The sequence below is a fragment of the Vanacampus margaritifer genome, chromosome 7 (genome assembly GCF_051991255.1).
Source record: "Vanacampus margaritifer isolate UIUO_Vmar chromosome 7, RoL_Vmar_1.0, whole genome shotgun sequence".
Taxonomy (NCBI): domain Eukaryota; kingdom Metazoa; phylum Chordata; class Actinopteri; order Syngnathiformes; family Syngnathidae; genus Vanacampus; species Vanacampus margaritifer.
Window position 1 is genome coordinate 6020457 of NC_135438.1, and position 19071 is coordinate 6039527.

General features: G+C 43.2%; 1 long non-coding RNA gene across 4 annotated transcripts in view; it reads right to left on the reverse strand.

Annotated features, from left to right (window-relative positions):
- Positions 1-18759, reverse strand: part of LOC144055361 (uncharacterized) — a 35805-nt gene extending 17046 nt beyond the window's left edge. For 2 of the 4 annotated variants that reach the window (XR_013294848.1, XR_013294847.1), the window contains exons 1-2: positions 18634-18759; positions 2591-2962 (exon numbers count right to left, since the gene is read on the reverse strand). This is a non-coding gene — a long non-coding RNA (uncharacterized LOC144055361). The remainder of the gene's footprint in view (positions 1-2590; positions 2963-18633) is intronic. The other 2 variants (XR_013294849.1, XR_013294850.1) reach the window with 2 other exon arrangements.
- Between the last annotated feature and the right edge of the window lie 312 nt (positions 18760-19071).

Genomic DNA, 19071 nt, shown 5'->3' on the forward strand with positions numbered 1-19071 from the left:
GCAGAGAGATGCAATGACCTCAAAAGAACTTTTTAAAGTCCTTCGAGGGCCATTTTAAACTTATGAAAACAAAATGGTATTACAGCAGATAATGAAAAAATTTTTTTTTTTAAGTCTACACACCCCTGGAAGCAATTAGATTAAAATATGTGTCAGTGATAGTAATAAATTTACAGTCACTGTTTTAACCTATTGGTCTATTTGAGGAATGGCACTTATTAATATGTGATGCTAACGTCACTCCCTTTTTCTGCCCTTTTGTGTTGAAAGCTGTTATGGATCAACTGTAGCACTTTCGCCTTTAGCTCTCCACCCGAATTTTTTTGCTATGTCTTCTCTGCAGGTGATGCATGTTGCAACCCATATTTGAGGTGTGGCGCTTAATTCTTCCAGTAGATAACTCGAGTTAGTGTATCTATTGGTAGGCAGTATTTGAGGAAGAATACAATCTAGAGCCAGATCAGCAAACTCTACTCTGCTAAAAAAATAAAAAATAAAAAAATAAAAAGCAATAATTTGTCCACTTGTTTTGCCCTGTCACTCTTCTGTATAAATAGCTCCGACACGCAATTTATAGCTACTGAGGTAGTATTGTTAAAAAAAAAAATTTAAGGGCAGGATATTCCGCAATGTTGGGACAGGGATGTCATTAATTTTTCCCACCCTGTTGTGTCAAAATTTACTCTAGCCTATACGTCATGTATGTAATTATCTGATTGTGGGAAGCACAGAGTTGTGAATCCTCCCTGTTTTGCAACTGATTATGCAGTGTCTCTGCGTGAAAGGGGCTCCGCTGAATATCGTTTTTGGCACAACCTGACGATTTATTAGCATATGTGGATCTTGTAGCCGAAACTTTCTGGATCTTCGAGAACATTTTTGAGAGAAAAAACCTGGCCAGATAAAATGCAAACGCTCGGATGGATTGAAGCGATCACAACGTATCAGCATAAAACCGCTGGAGACAGGTTTTTTTTTTTTTTTTTTTTGCCTTCTGCATTTTTCAAACAGTCAATAGATCTAAATATTTTACGGTGCCGCTGCGGCCGATTTATTGTTTGATGTTTCAGGAAAAACTTGCACGGAATGAAAGAGGCTTCATTAAAAGCAGGAGCACCAAACCCCCTCAACGAACAAGACCCCGCCATTGGCTTTGAACGTGAAGTTTAACTGGGATATTGATCATTCTCTTTCTTCTGTGACAAAGGCCACTAGGGACGCCGAGAGGTGTCGGCAGATAAAGGCGCGCCGCCAATAATACCAGTGTGCGTGTATGTGTGTGTGGACAAGGTGAAGCTGGGACATGCTAAAAAAATAAAAAAGTCCAACTGTTGTGTTGACTTCTAGTGTGTCAAATGAGAAATTAAAACCTTTGTTTGAGGCTTCAGTACCTCACTAGACCTTTGTTCAGCTAGCACCGATTGACTAACTCCTCCTTCACTCCTTTTCTTCAGATTTTTGTGATTTTTGTTCTCGCTATCCGTATTCCAAGAGGACGAATAGCCTTAGAAACGTGTCAAGAGTCAAGAGTCGAAGTTACGCAAAGTAAGCAGACTCCCGTTTGAGGCAGTAAGATCCAGTGTTTGCTATAGCTCGAATCAGATGGCTGGCGAGCGCACATTAACAAGAGTTAATAGTGGAATAGTTTGTTTTAATTATAAAATATGAGTTTATTTTAGCACTTGTATGGCCATTGGAAAAGTCTCAATAGCTAAAAAGGTTTTATTATTGTAAAAGTTTGACTCAATTATTTCTGTAATTTATCAGATTTTTTTTTTATTATGAAAAAGTGTTTTTTTTTTCTTTTAAAACCCAGACTGTTACCCAGTGTGTTTACCAATTATAATTTTTTACTTGCATTACATAACAATTGACTGTGGTGTGAATACGATGGAAAATTGAATTTACTTTAAAGTAGTTTAGTTCAAAAAATCAAATGCATTACATAGTGTAGATTCACTACACAGTTTTTTTTTTCTCTTATGATTTTATTGATTATAGCTAAAAGCTAATGGAAGTCCAAAATTCCCGATCTCGAAAAATTGGAATTCACATAATAATCGCAATTGCTTTTGATAGAGAAATTATGTACGAACTGGCCTTCAATAAAGTCTGTATAACAGTTTTGTTTTTGTTTTAGCATTTTCCGTTAATGAGTAACAGGGTTGAGTTGGCTTGAATGACACATGACATTGATCAAATATGACAAATAGAAAAGAGGACTGAGCGTCTACCCTTAGAGAAATTAGCTGGATGATGTCATTTTGGCTGCGTCGTTTAGCTTACTTTCTTCCTCCTACTCTGGCTGAAAAGGTTTCAGTAACAGGGTTATGTTGAGAGACACTACTACAACTTCAGAGCATAATTACTACCATCTCAAATATGTCTGATAAATCAAACAAAAAATTGTAAACTTTTTTTCTGTTGTATAGCATTTTGTCTACCTTCAGTTACATTTTCTCTCAGGGCAAGTGCATGTTTCTGTATTTTGTACATGGATATGAAATTTCATGACTGGGGCAGAACATGTCCTACAATTCTGTGATAAATTTTAAAAAATCACCGAGTGCTCTCAAAGTGCTTTACGTACCGTCCTTTTAGTGACTGGCACTGCATGATGGGAATTTTGCCGAGGTGGCACAAAACAAGGGGCACGGTTGTCCTTCATAGACATTCCACGCGTGGGCCTCACCCTCAGCCGCCCTGTCAAGGTCTGCGCGCCGCCCTCCGAGGGAGCCCTGACGGGGGGGTCACGGATGACGCCCGCCGCCTCGCTGCCAGACGTGACAGCGCAGCTGGGCCGCTTAATGACAGAAGGGGCCCGGCTCGCACCTGCCCACCACGGGCCGGGCTGGCAACCTCGCGAGGTGGGGGAGAGGATGAGATGCCGTCACGTTGGACGGGCAGATGTTCGGGACACGGCAGAGACAGCTGCACCGCGGGGACCCGTCTCATTTCTCTTCTGTAATTGAAAATCATGTAAAAGGTCAATTGTGTGATATTGTCTCTCCAAGAAGAACGTGACACAAACAATGGATGACAGTTGTGCCATTTAAATGCACTTATAGGAAGATGTGATGGCCATCTGCTGAGGGAAGCCTCATCATGGAATACATTAAGCAGACTGTTGTGACATATGGACTTCAAAACAAGAAAGAATGCAGAGCGAAGGGATGAAATAACACCGATTCCAAGCTTATCAACATGTGATTAATGTCAGACCACTGTGAGTCCGCCGAATATCTTCACAGGGGCGATCCTCGTCTTGAGTTTCAAGTTTGACGAGAAGCGGCAGTGTTCCAACCTCCCCTCTGCTGAACGGACTCTCCGTTTGTGGTTGTCTCTAAGCAGAACCAGCTCTGGAACTGTCACAAAACATCAGCCTCTCTGGAAGGCTGCAGACCCGTCCGAGCAGTCGCGGCAGATTACGGCGAGCAGCAATGAGGACTTGCCAAACTGACCAAGCAGGTAAATGAAAAACTAGTTTGCATCAACCTGGACATTTTCTAGAGTCTGGGACAGTATCAGGACATCTTTTCAGGCTACCTGTGAAAGCCACCACTTTTATGGATATTTGCTATGTAGCTCTGCTGTTCTGTTTACAGTCAATGGCACAGACACTGAATGAGCATTGAAGTCGACCTTCGAATTTGAGGTAGTATCAAACTCTCAGAAATTTTCCGTCTTCTTGTTGTATCAAAAGCCCCTTTTTTATTGCCTGTAAAATCTATCATTTCCCATTCTTGTGTCTGTGTCGCTATTCTTTATAGAGTGCCATGGAAGTGGGATTCTGCCTGGAAAAGCCGCCATTTTCTCAGATATTTCCATGACGATCTCCTGTATAAATACAAAAAAGAACTAACGCATTTGTGGTATTAATCCTTTAGCTCAGGCCTCCCCAATCTTGGTCCTCGAGGGCCGGAATTCTGTAGATTTTAGATGGTTCTATCCTCCAACATACCTGGTTCTAAAGATTAGGATTGTTAAAAGGCTTCTGCAGAGCTTGCTGATGAGCTTATTATGTGAATCAGGTGTGTCACTTTCCTTTCTTTTCTTTGGTCCTTCCTCAGGTCTCCTGACGGCCTCACGACTCTGGCTGGAAATGTTCGGTTTAGGTGAACGGTATGGGATTTTTTAATAGGTTTTAGGTGAACTAATGAATACACACACACTCGCACGCACACATACTCACCCACAAAAAAATAAATAAATAGCAATGATGATGACATGTCAAATCGGTAAAATTACCGAATGAACAATACTGAGCTCTCCAGAAAAAAAGAAAAAAAAGGTGTGTATGGAAGACGGAAACATAAAAAACCTGCAGTACTTTGGCCCTTGACGACCAGAAGCCTGCTTTAGATGCTCACTTAATTGTTAGCGTCGCAATATATGTTCAAACGTATATTTGCGTAATATTTGCTTCAGTTTCCGAAGTGTCCTAATTTCAGAAGATTGAAATTGGATTGCCCACTGTCACAGACAACTGACGGATGCCTGATGTGATATGCTTTTCCTTTTCTCTTTTACCTAGTCCACGATTTTTAATGAACGTTATTGTCACAGTGTACACACTGTACGCGCGCAGCACGGCAGAATGCACATTTCAAAGGCAAGACAGCTTCTAGGCTTGCTGAACTTTTGCTTGTTATCAGGAGCTGAGAGTGAAGTGGAGGGAATTGATCTCTTGTCTAGCAGAGGTGCGCTTGCAACCGCACACCCGCCACCACCACCCCCACCCCCAGGCTGGGCTCTCATCCCTCCCCACTGCCCTGCCTCTCCACACGATGGCTGCCTCTCCTCCAGCTGACACTTGTCCTGCCACTGCTGCGAGAGGCGTACACTGAGTTGCTGACACCGGGATTGATCTTTTCTCTCCTTTTTAAGCTCGGTATCAAACTCCTGGAGACTATTTGTAGATAAAGAGTGGGCAGAGAGGTGAGGTATGATGCAGTGGAGGGGGGGAGAGAGAGTGAGGGAGATGAAGGGTATTGTCAACTTCCATCATGTTATCATACTAACAATGTTTAGTGATGAGAAGGAATAGAGAACACGCAGGATTCCAACTAACTTGATGGTGCTACAACAGCACAATGAAAAAAATATAGAATGATACGCAATTGTCTGCAATTGGCTGGCAACCAGTTCAAGGAGACAGCTGGGATAGGCTCCAGCATGCCTGAGACACTCGTGAGGATAAGCGGTTCAGATAATGGATAGATGGATGCGCAATTGTCATGTTGGGTGGGGGGTTGAGGACCCAAATGGAGGGAAGCAAATGCAGGGATGCAAAAGGTCCAAACCAATGAAGGTCTAAAAAGACTAAAACCCAAGTAACAACCAAAGACGAGGAAACAAAACAAACGCCTGTACATGTAAGGTGACAGCAATAATGATCCGACAAAGACTGAACAAAACCAGGAAAACAAATACAAACCAATTGACAAGACAACCAGGAACACCTGGATAAGAGACGAGAGGCTGATTGGCTGACTGGAAGACACATGGGACCAGGTTGACAAGCACGGATGGAAACAAAAGACCTAACGAGCAAGACAGGACACAAGAAAATAAGCAATAACAAGAACCAAACTAAATATACTAAACCTCTCTCTAAAAGGACGAATACCAGACTAAACAAAAACCCAGAAGTGGGTACAGGGTCCAAGTACGTCAGGCTTTTCAAAGTTCATTTGTGCAGCATTGCAGGGGCCACACACACAATGCAGTGGTGGCCGCAGGATGTGCACCACCAAAAGGGGTGGTAACAACAGGACACGCAATGCCAGGAAATGGACGGGTGGCGGCCGCAGGACGTGCACTGCCAGACAAGAGACGGGTGTCAGCCACAGGACGTGTGCCACTCTAACAGGGATGGGTGGCGGCCGCAGGACGTGCTCCGCCGGACAAGAGACGGGTGGCAGCCGCAAGACGTGTGCCACTAGAAGAGGCACGGGTGGGAGCCCGCAGGACGCGTGCCGCCGGGTCAGGGACAGGTGGCAGCCACTGGACATGCCAAGACTAGCCAAAAATCTCAGAACTGTGAGGCAATTGTGCTAACAACTGTACAACCACGCTGCAAAACACATTCTTCACACACGTCACATTCACATGAAACAGTTTTATTAAAGACTTACCTCACAGAGCATGTTGTCAGGGGCTTCTTAGGGCCTTTGTTGTGTTTGTTAGGCCAGTAGATTTGTGTGGATGGACTGGTGGATCTTTATACAGTTATTACTGTGTGTTAATGGCATTGTGAAGGCGGGGTGGTAGGAGGGTGCGGGGGTGTAGGAGGGTGCGGGGGTTATGGGGATGGGCAGACAACAGGGGGACGTCTGGCAGTAGACGCGATAATTTGCAGGTTAGCCAATTTCAGTGGGCTGGATGGCCCGATACCCTTGGTAAACATCGGCGAGCGGAGCGGGGCAGGAGCACGCTGGAGGAGACAAATCAAGTTTAATAACAAAGGGTTCTAATTGCCCCCTGCAACCTCCACCGCATCCCCCGCCTCAGCTCTGAACTCTAATTACGGTGAGAACACGGCACACTGTCACCCAATATTAAGTTGTCGAGGAGCCGGCCCGAGATAATCGATAAACACTTTAAGTTGCGGCGAGAGTGCGAAGAATGAAAGTAACGATGCCGTTTCTGTTCAGTGGGAACCGGCAGCACCCAAAGCCCTCCTGGCTCATGAGAGCACTTTTGGGACAGTCCGAGGATGATTGTGGGGTAATAATCCTAAGCAAACTCCCCCTCCTTGATAGAAACACTCACATACTTTCATGTGAGGAGAACCCCACCACCAGCGCAGGCAGCAGCTTCCCAACGGGCCGCCTGAGCACCCGTGTGTCTTGAGTGGAAAGGTGAACACGGTCACTCTAATTACAGGGGCCCCGACTCTCTCACACATTCGCCAGGCATAAGTAAAGACAGGCCAATTAGGGCGAGCAGGAGATAAGGGAAGTTTTATTTGTATACTAATTAAGCCCCTGATGAAATTCAAAGGGGAGGCGGTCGGAAAGGGGATCAGGGGAGGGAGTGGGTAATTGTGTGTTTGAGGAAAGGTTGCTCTAGGTGCAGTTATCTGAGAAGCGCAGCCTTGAGATAGTTGCCCCCTAATCCCACGCTGAGCCGACCACCGCGCTGCAAGGTCTCTCATAATTTGATCCGTTACGTACCAAACGGTAAGCTCTGACAGCAAGATCATCGGCGGCGTTTATTGCTTATTTGCTGGGAAACGTCTTTGTACTACTGTCGTTTACGCCCCCAAAAAACAAGGATTGAACCAATAGTTTGGGTACAACAGACTACAACATATTCTATTGACAGAAGATGTAAAAAAAAAAAAAAAGATCCTTACAATACCGCACCCTTGCATCGTGGTAGAATCAACTGCGACTCACATTGATTGTTCGACAGAGAAGCGTCTGTTTACCGTTCCAAATCGCTCTGAACTGTACCACAAAGTAAGTAAAGCATCCACTCATCCCAGAAAGGTTCGTATTCAACACAGGATTCAACACAATTGAGTGTCGGTTGTTGATTCATACTCCGTTACAGCTTGGATACTACCCCTAAGGATGGCAAATTTCCAGGTCGACTTTCTGTGGTATGCTGGCTTTTACAGGCAATGAGAAAAAGGCTTTTAAGCAGCTATAAGCAGTATGGCTCCATTGTTTCTATAGACAAGCACCATTGACCAAGCGATCCGTTTGGCGCCCTTGTGTTTCCCAATGGTGGAAATGGTTTCGATACGATGCAGTCCTCTAAATTGAAATGGCTGATGCGTAAAGAGTAAAGGTTTGTGTTTACCCTTTTAAGCTTTATCTGCTGCAATTATGCCTTTGATGTAGAGAAACTGACTCATCCTAGAAAGTCTTTTTTTCCGTCATGCCCATGCTGTCCTTGCTGTTAGTGAAGTCAGCAAGTAAAGCACAGCCTAATAGCTGTGATTCCTGCAGGTCATGTATAAATCCATTAAACAGCCGCAGATCCGGAAGACACGTCACTTATCGCGACTACCTGAAGAAGTCATCATTAGCAGTCAAGCCCGTAGCAGTCCTTTAAAGATCAGCGAGGCTGTTCAATCGCAAAGAGCGTTTCATCCCTTATTAGAGATTAGCTTCACAGAGGCACCCCTGTGACACGTTGTCACAGTAAGCCGAGTTGGGTCGGGTATCAAAGCAGGTCCCCCCCCCACACAGAGCTTTTCAAAGCCACCTCTTTTCCCGGGCTCTCCGAAAAGACCACATGCGGCAGCGCCTTTTTAAAAAACTCCTAGAAAGTCAAGAAATATGCAATTGGACGAATTGCGGCAGGGGGCCTGTTTTTCCTGGTTTCTGAGACCAGTTTTTCAGCCCGTGCCTCTTCATCGTGCCAAAGCGCTACGCTTCAAATTGAATTTGCACACTGCTGGATAAAAATATTAATGATGCAATAATGCCAGCTCACATAGTAGTGTAATGTGCGAGTGATAAAGGGAATACATTATGCCCCTAAACGCTAAGGTTCAGGGCTGCTTGGTTAAAATGTTTTGTGATATTGTCTTGACACTTTGACGCCTTAATGCGGACTTTGAACTGTTCCCACTGTCACGCACGTTTTTCATGTCATTTACATTTAAGATCACCACAGCATGAGAAAAATAACATTTAGCCGCGACCATTTGAGAGTTGATTCGCTCGCCGGAGAGGCACTCGGGGAAGATTTGAATAATTCATCCACGTTAAACCCATTAAGAATATCCGTGTGGACACCTTTTTTGATGTTAAAGACAGTGTATGATCTCAGGGTGCTTTCAAACTAGATCGGGCTTTACTTGGGGTGCCTGTTTTCCCCCCCAAGCGACAAAGATCAACTGGCTCTTGTGCTAATTCTGCAGAAGTGTACTGTACAGAGAGGTCTTTGCTACAATTGGCAGGCTCGCACCCCAATCAGCATCTCGCTGCCTCTGCGGCCTCAATACGGCCTCAGACTGATGAATCACTCGGTACGTCTTCTCTCAGGGAATGCGCGTTGTAGGGTAAAATCAGCGCACTTGCTGTCAAACGACTTTGAGGGTGTACTTCAAAACTTGGACTTCTACCTCAAAAGTTTATCAGCTTGAGAATTACTCACTTGCTGCGTTCTTTTTCATATGAAATTAATGTTGTTTACTCATTTTCTGCAAACACATCAATTCAATCTTCATCCATCTGATAGGTCCCCCTCACCCCTCCCCAAAAATATATATTTGTAGGTGATGCAAACCCAAGCAACAACCAGCGGCTTCAAAACAGGGCTGCAAGAGCTCCGAGGAGCATAAATCATCAAAAATCAGCAAGCACTTCGAGGTGAGTACCAGACAAGCGTGAGTGTAAGCATTTGAATGAAAGGTAATTCAACACAATGCGTGTCATGGATGGCAAAAAGAGACAGGCCGTTGTCTCCTGCAGCAGGAGAGCTGTCAAATTTCTGCATGATACTTACTTGACTCTTCAAGGCCTATCGACGCCCCGCCACACAGCAAGTGCGGGGGTGTCGAGGAGGTAGTCGCTCACCCTCAGGTCTTCTCAAAAGCATGACACTGTGTGCTGAGGGTGCGTTTACATGAGAGAGACCAAGTAAAAAGTGTTTTTGAAAAGTTTCATATACAGATGACGGCGTTGTCAAAACCAATGAAAATACTGCAATATGAATACCAGGCCAGTAGTTGGCGATAGCATAATGCGAATGCGCACCATGAACTTCTACTAAGATTACTCAAATTCGTCTTATCCGAATACTCTTTTCCTCTTTAGAGTGTAACATTTGTAAGAAATGTGGCACTTGGATTCTTAAGCAATATCACAGAAGAAGCACAAACAACTAACCTCGCCAGCCAGATTGATAATTGAGGCGAAAGGGAGTTTATCACATTATCAATCTGGTACTTCACTAGGCTGACCCGTTTGGGAAAGGCGGGACTTGCTGTACAATACTTCGAGCTGATTGGACGATGCGGCATCTTTGCGCATTTGTTTTGCCCAATTAAGGCAACGGATGAAAATCTCGCCTTCTGTCTCGTCTTGGTTGGGGGGCACAAACATCTTTACCAGATAAAAATGCACGAAACGCCTTTCGCTGTTCAAATTCAACAAGGAAATGGTGAGTAATTCTGCGATAACATAATTAGTTGCAGCATCCATTCGTCTGTTAGGTTTGTTTGTCACATTGACAGGGTCCATCTGGTTTGTCTATTAATGCTACTAGTATCACATTTAATTCTGTGTATGTCCAGACGTGTTGGTTCCAAATTTCAAGTAAGCATTGGCCAAAATTTGCTCCTGTTTTAATTTCAAATCATTCTCCTGTCAACAGTCCCTAAGACACCGCAGACACTCCAGGGTACACTTTGGATGCCCAACCACTCAAAGCTCTCGAAAAAGCGCATCCACAAATGAATGCCTGTCTGGCCCCTGCAAACAAATTCCTGCAAGCGCGCTGAAACCAACAGGGACTAAACAGGACTGAATCAAGCCTTGTGACCCCTTCAATGGTTCCTCGAGTGGTTATTAGCCAGAGGCCACTGAAAAAAAGTGGAGGGTGGGGATGCGGGGGGGCTCTGGAGAGCATCCCACACAAGAGCCAACGACAAGCCCCGCACAGAAAAACTGCCAGAGAAGCACATTAAAGATAATTAGCAATGAGACCGCTGGCTGCCCCATAGCCTTGCATCCCCCCCTGGTTATCTTTCCCCATTTGTGCTTTAAGAACTATTTCACCATTACAAAGATGATCATTTCATTAACTGTGAAAGAAACCAACAACAAGCACAGTGCACATTGTCATGTTTGTCCCAGTTCATTGTTAGCATTATTGGCTAACGCCTTAGAATGAAGTGTTAAATGATCTCAACCTGACTGGTATTCACATAAACAATGCATAAATAGATCTACCTACAATTATTATTAATAATAATGTGAGCATTTTAACCTTTGTGGAGAACCTCAACACATTTACCCTTAAGAATGTCTCTTTTAGCAGTCAATGCTAACAGACCTCTCCTTATGGAATATTGACCTCAAAATATAACCCTAAGCATTTTACGCTAACCTGTCTGTAGAAGAACTACCTAAAATTATCACTTAGTACGACTATGTACGCTATGCCCCACTTCTTGAAACAGCTATCTAAAAACATGGTACACTTAGCATTAGAAGCTAAATATTGTGTGCATTTAAAACCAGAACCTTACCCAAAAAATGCGTACTTTAGTATTCAAAATTAATTGGTCAATGTACTTTGTACTTTAAAGCAATTTACTATGCTTCAAAATCTAACCGTTAGCAACTTTCATCTACTTGTAGAGCCAGATTTACCATTAAAAATGTAACTGTTAGCATTCCAAATTCTCCACCATCACCATATATAACCAGATTTCTTTTACCAAAATACTGCATACCATTACCATTTTGAGATCATTTTAATGTGATTGTTGACCCAGATTAAGCAGTAAGAAAGTAAATGTTAGCATCCCAAGAAAACTTTCATCTGTCTAAAGACTCAAATTCACCCAGTGAAAATAATTTGTAACCAAATGTATTTACCTTCCTATGTTAGCAATTTAACATGAAGAATCCAAACAATGATAACCGGTTGCTTTTATTTAGCACAACGCTCAAACCCAACCTCAAATATTTCCTGTGAGCATTCTAAGTAGCTAACTTACCCATCTGTCTGCAGCACGTATAGAATTGTAAACTCTGCCGTTAAGCTCTAACATATTCTAACCTTGGCCATTAGCATTCTAAGCTAACAGGCCTCTCTGTATAATCATGGTTAGTCTAGCAGGCCATTAGCGGAGCCGCGACACGGCACTATTATCCCAGCCCTTTAGCCATGTTCCACCCATCTTAAAAACAAGGTAGTGTAATCTAGAACGCATTTCAGAGCAATTAAAAATTCTCCGGCACAATTACTTATTCCCCCCGGCGGGGCTCGCCTCAATCAGCACGCTCGTGTAATGGGTTTACGGCCTTGACGCGCCTAAACATGTCCTGCCTATCTGCCCGCTGCTCTTCTCAAGGCTGCGGTTATTAATTGTGGCTAAAGTCGATAAATACAATCACCGGTGCTCTTAATGCTAATTAGTCTTTGAGATCATATTTATGATTTCATAAGCGCATATTTCTCCAAAGGCTGCGGCGTTGTGGCCCCCTTTCTGTCGGTCATAGGCTGTCTTGGATATAATCTATCTTTGGGGAGACGCGAGGCCGGAACACAGGCAGTAAATACTAATAGTACTTAGTGGGAGCTTTGGGGGGCTTTATTGAGCCGGGCAGCAAAAGCAGACTATGTTAATTTTATAGCAAGTGTCTGTATGTCGACTAGGACCCACTTTCAAAATGGGGAAAAGTGGTTCTCAAAAAGAAGCATTATGAATCATCTATTGTAGCATCTACAATAATAAACAGGCTTTTGTATTTAATTCAAGTAATTTGGGTGCGGGTTTGAGTTTACAACATAAACACAATTAAGTTTAATGCCATCTTCAATATCTTTTAGTGTTTTAGTGCAGAATGCCACATTATCAAATATTAAGTAGTATTTTATTTTTTTTAATTACAATCATAACTTTGCATGTACACAATAGCAATTATTCATTCTCGCAAAAGTTGATGATGTAAACCATTAACCGTCACAAAATACAAGTTTTAAAAAACAGACAAATCTGATCATTTGTTAATCACAGTTTGGGGACCCACTTACATAACCAAAAACAATTTTTTATTACTAATAATTATATCCATTTAGATAATTGTGATTTTATTTTTTAATTCAAAAATCTTAATTTTTAAGAAGTTATTTTTGTAGTAATAAAAATTGTGATATGTCTTTGTCAACAGATGAATTACTAAATGTGGTCATTGTTTGCCATTAAAAAAAACAATTAAATTAAAAAAAGTGATGTTTTAAAAAGTAGCATAATAAAGAATTAATAATAACACTACAATTGTATTTCACAGTCTATTTAAACCAGGCACTGAAGAAATCAAAATATTATTCCTTGCGTTATAAGGTGCAAATACTCATTACGGAAGCTTTTAAATGATGACTTGATCTATTGCAGATGCATAAACAAACAAAAACTGTGCCGCAGAGCTCTCTCGTCTGCTTTCTTGAGCATTCCAACTACGTGCTACATAATACAGCAGTGGTCCGACTATTGATCGGCGTCCCCACATCAAGGTGAGCTTCCGTCCTCCTGAAAGAAGCCGACTGTCCATCGCTCGAGGCGATGCCCGGACGAGTGACACATGATGAAACCACATCAAGGGGGCTAAGAGTGGTCGTGGCCCCTTTCTAGTCACTGCTTCAAAGCTGAGAGCAGCCCCTGGCGGTGCAAACCCCCCTTACCACCTTTTCGTCTTTTTCCTTTTTCGAGATTCTCTGGACTTTTGGGCCTGACTCTCCTTCCCAAGGCCTTCAATGTCAAATGAGTCCAGCCAAAGCTCTTGGACATATAATTTTTCACTCTTCAAATTGTTTTAACACCTAAACTAACATTTAACGCTTTAAAGCAACACTAAAGAACTTTCAGTTTATGTTTATTATGGCAGCACCATATGGACAAAAGCGGTAATGTTATGCCTGAAGGAAGACCACATTTCCCATGAGGACAAGCGCATTGCGTTGTCGTTGAGCTTACGCCAGCGAGTGAAAGCCGGGACAATGTTGATCCTTTTTCTTTTTTGTCTCCTCTGACAAAACTTTTCAGTTGTTTTGCAGCTGCTGCCAGAAAAGCAGTAATCGTGCGTCAACATTCAAATCGACTTCCGTCTTTGTAACAAATGCGTAAAGGCGAAGTGACGTATGCCATAAAGCAGTCAGCACATTTGTAGTTTTTTGTGTGGCAGTGTTCCTACCATCCTCCTCAAAATTGTTTAGTACCAGTAAAAATGATACGGACACCTTCAGGCCACGGAAAAGGTACCATTCAACTAGTTTTAAGTCAATTTTTCACCAGAACTATGAAAATATTTTATTAAAGGTTGAAAAGTTCCTCAGTGCTACTTTAAATTAAATAAATATTTTTTTTGTTCAGTTCCTTAAAGGAGAAGTATGCTGTTTTAAAATAAACACATTTTGTCATAGAAAACTATCTAAAGGCCTGACAATAGAATATCCCTAAAATGATCTTATTGCCGACAGGTGGAAATCACATATCTCCGCTGGCTAAAGAAGTGGAAGATGGAATAACCGGCCATCCTGATCTCGAGGATGTGCCTGTCTTCTTTGCTGCAGTATATAAAATAAAAACTACTGCAGACGGTGTTCACAGATACATTCAATGAGAGGTGTGTTTCCCCCTCTTTTTCTAGATAAATAAGTGATAGTGCTTTGCCAAAAGGGACCTGGGATTTTTTTCGCCCTGTGGGCACGGCAGTCTTTATTTCCCTCCCACCCGTCGTATATTCCCAGCGCTTGTTGCCGAGTTATGATTGAGTCCCACATATTGGAGTTATATCTGGCAGCCGAGCGGTTTTATCTGTTTGGGCTTATAACTGCGCAAGCCCGCGTGAAGCCCAAAGACTTGAGGAAGAGTGAAAGGTAAAAAAAAATAATAATCAAAAAAGATACAGAGACGCCCAACACGCTTATATATTCTCCATCTCCTCTGGTCTTTCCTCAATGATTTAGCACGTCTTCATCACGTCTGACCCCGGCTAACGCGTGGCTTTTTATCTGGCGCTCCAGCTGAGAGCGCCGCTGCGGGCTTGACAGCAGCCTCCGCCCAGCTTGTGTCAGTCAAAAAAGGCTAAACAAGGCTGAGGAGCATTTATTTGTCGATCCCGAACACTGGCTGTGGAGGGATGCGTTTCGGAAATCTCCATTCCATATTCCTTGCTTTAAAACTTTGGCAGTAGTGTGGCTACAGACTAAAAAAAAAGATATCTGTACATAGAATGCCAAAACAAGACGTGGCACTGGAAGCCATTTTGTATTCCGTTGACTTTGGACAATTAAGCATACACACTCACATTCACAATGTGTATTATAATTGTGAGTCCCACTAGGGTTCTAGACAGGACACGCCCCACTTCAATATGACTGGCTGCTGCATCCTTCTGCATCCAGGGGGGGTAATCTCCTGCACGTTCACACCTCGGGCCCCAAATCACTTAGGGCCTGTTAGTAGGAATCATAATAATGCCGCTACACTTGTCAGACAGGGACGATTCTAGGATCAGAAGTTTAGAGGTGCTAAGTGATAATGGGCAGCTAGTCAGTTAGCTCGTCAGTAGCACGTTGGCTTAAGATTAGCACACCAAAATTGCAATTCAAAAAAAGGACAGTACTGTCGCATTACCTGCAACGTTTCCTAGCTAGAAAAAAATTCAGTTAAACTAATATTAACTTATTATTACACAAGATAATGATTTTCCAAACGTTCACCTCCAAGGGAAAAAAAATAAAAATCTGCCAAAAAATTGGCCGATTTTTTTCTCTCTGTTGGAAGAACCAAATACTAAAAGTATTGAAATACTGTAATACAGTCTAATTTTCTGGCCGCAATTCTTCGCAAATCTTTATTGTTTTCAGGGGTAAGGCACCAAAAAAAATGTTTTATTATTTATTACAGTGGTCTAAAAATGGTAAAGTGGTAAAAAATCTGCATATATCTGACACATTTTCCTCAACCCACAAAAATTATTGAAAAATGTGACTTTCTAGGAAAAATAAACCTAAAAAAAAATTTTTTTTAAATTGTTTTAAATGAAAAAAAAAAACAACAATTAAAAAAATAATTTGAAAACATGTTGAAAATAATTTTTAAATAGTTTGTAACTAATCGACCAATTAATCAGTTATCGTAATTGTATTCTGCCAAATTCAGGAATCTGCCTTTAAAAAAAAAAATCCATATCAGTCGGGCTCTACTCGTAAATCAAAATTCCACAATGTTCAGGAATGATCACAGATTTACAAAATGGCAACGAATTCCTTATTGTGCATGTTTAGCATTAGTCCTAAGACCAGGAAGTAAACGTAATGGAGAAACCTTTGCAGTGCCTCGACTTCTTCACAAAGACTACGGGAGTCCATTTGAAAAGGGAGTAGTGAGGCATTTGGATTGTGGGAGTCTGGAGTCCGGGGGAACGCAAACGCTCCGGAGCAAAGCAGAGCTCGCTGGAGCCTGACTGCGTGCGAGGCCTCAATTATTCATGCGGCGGTGCACATGTCAAGAGCTCACCGACATGCACAACAGCGAGGCCGAGCGCGAATCAAGCAGCGCGTCCGAGAGGGCATATGGGCAATGCCCACAATGCACCTGGAGGAGGAACGCGCCCCCTCGCTCCTTCCCGGATAAACAGACAACAAGGCTGCCCGAGCGCCGCCTGGATAGCCTTTTATTTGTTTGTGTCTTGGCGGGGATGTCGGTGCAGGTGGGTTTCATCTTTTCATGGCTCATCAGCTCACAGTTTGCTTCACTTTATTCTTCTCAACTAGCCATCATGCCCGCAGTGTTTTTAAGTCGGCCGTCTGCTGTCTCTCTGCCGGTCCCCGACACGTCTAGATTAGCTGTCTGCCTCCGGACTCCCAGAACTCAACCAGCATTCCGTTTTCTGTTGTACTTTTTGTTGTAAATCGATCAATGTGGTAAGACATGGGCATAAATGCATATTTCTAAGAAATGACATTCAACAAACGGCACGGTGCGCCAGTGGTTAGCAAATCCGCCTCATGAATCTGACGTTTGGAGTTTGAATTGAATGACTTATATTTACGCTACACTTATTTGGTCAAATTTGATGACGTTTTTGTAATCAGTGTTGCTAACTTGTTGACTTTTTCGCTAAATCGGGCGACTTTCCAAAGCTGCTTGCTGACTTTTTTTTTTTTTATCGAAAGCAACTTTCTGGTAGAAAAAGTATTTAAGTCATGAAGTTATTTTGAGAAGTGATGGCCTATTTTAAAGGCAAATTAAAAAATTGAAAATAAACAGAAAAAAGTTCATTTGTAGTTCTAAACATTTATTTGTGCAATTATGCAAATAAGGCGATGACGTCATTCAGGACTGGATTGTCACAAATATTCGGCCCTCACATTTTGACTTGGGCCCGTTGGCCCAGCCCCGATTCCTGACCGCCCTTGGCTACCACATAGCTCTACCACTGATGTTTATTAGTTCAGTTTGATCTCTTTATCGTAAATGGATGAATGGGCTGCTCCTTCCAAATTGTGGGCCGGTCTCTTGTGGTTAAAATGGAGAAAAATAGTCGATGAATAGCACCACATCGGCACCCAAAGGACACCAGCCCACCGGACATCTGCCCTGTATGCCAGATGGCCAGTCCAGCCCTGATGCCATTTAGCAACTTTTAGGACAGCCAATAGCTACTTTCCTTACTGCGGAGTTGGCAACACTAAATCGAGTTTGAGAAACACAAATTTGAGTGACTTTAGAGAATCGGGTCTTTGCAGATTTTGATCACAAGGGAGGGAAAAATGGCACCCAATCATCAGTATCAATTGGGCTTTCAATGCTGTGTTAACTGCACATAAGCTTGTCTCAGAGGGCGTGCCAATAATAAATAATAAATAATCTAGTGTCTTATTCGCATTCACAAGGATGGCGTTACGCATGTACACACATGCACATACAAACGCACGCACCAAAACAGACTCCGTCTGGCAAGCGAGCACAGTCGGCCATGTCGGTTGTGCTGCATGGACAGCGAAAACAGGCTCAGCAGCGCGCTTGCCCTGCGATGGCACCGGTGACTGCTTTATCAGCATCCCATAATTTATGTTGTGCTAATTAGGTCCCCGGTGGCCGTCTCTCTCGGACTCTGGCTGGCCGATAGCGGTGGCTGGTCGCGCGAAGACGAGCTAAGGAGGAGTAGGGTGGTCCCCGCCAAACTGAGACACGGTCATGTCATAATTACGGTTAGTGAATAATTAATGCCCCTGTCCCGGTTTGCCTCCCCGAATTGAACATCCACGCCGCCTTCATGGACAGATGTCACGTCGCCACGGAGGAAGGATCGGCAGCTGCACAGCGCCAGTGCAACGACGCTACCTGCTCATTAGCCTGGGCCTGGGTCGTCGGGTCACACAGCCCTGAGGGCCCGGGCCGCTGTATTATTAGCAAGCCAGGTCGCACACGGTGGTCCAAAGTGAGCGCCTGTGAGTACACACACGTGGTGTAAACAACGGAATGCTAAATAATGTCACAGTGTGTGCCATTTACTCACATGGTTATAGTCATATGAAATATTCCTTCTGGTTCCCATTCTCTTTATTTATTTATTTCAACTTCTACTGTCAACCTTGCACTGGCTCACTGCTCAGAACAAAATGTTTACAGTTGGGACTTTAATATATAGTCATCATGAACAGCCCTCACTGGCCAGGCGAATTTGGTATCACTTGGTTGTCCTGTTAGGTCATTGAGGTCTGTTGTCTACCTTTTTGTGACGTAGCGCCTGTGACTGTCCGCCACTCCCCGACTGGAGCGCGCTCCCGTCTAGCCGAGAGCGAGCAGCCCACGCGAGCGCGCGCGCGCTACTCACTCTTCGTTTTCGCGGAGACGAGCTCCGTCAAAACTGTTTTCACACAGCCCACACAAATTCCTCCCGTAATTCGACACTTTCACAAACTGCTTACCTGCCGCCTGGACTTATTCCTTTTCCCCGTTGTTGGTGCCGAGGGTGCACACTCGACACCGACGCACGTCACGCACCGTAAACGCTCACCTGCGTTCTGTCGTTGGACAATAAACACTGGAGCAAACCGAAGCACTTCCGGAATCCCAATTAAATACGCTTTTGCCGCGCTTGAAGTGTCACATGACTATGGACTATACCACAAAAGTAGTTCGGTTTATATTTTAATGAGGTGGGGTTTTTTTTTTTGAGAGAGAGAGATTAAGTTATGGATTGTGATTGGATGATTTTTGTTATGGTTAATATATGTTGCAGATATTATTCATTTACATGCGTTAGTTATTTTTGGTTACTTTTTAGTATTATACCCCATGATTGCCTAAATGGTTTTCCCGGAGGAAGGGGCTAGGGGTATTTAAAGGGATCTAAATTCATTTGT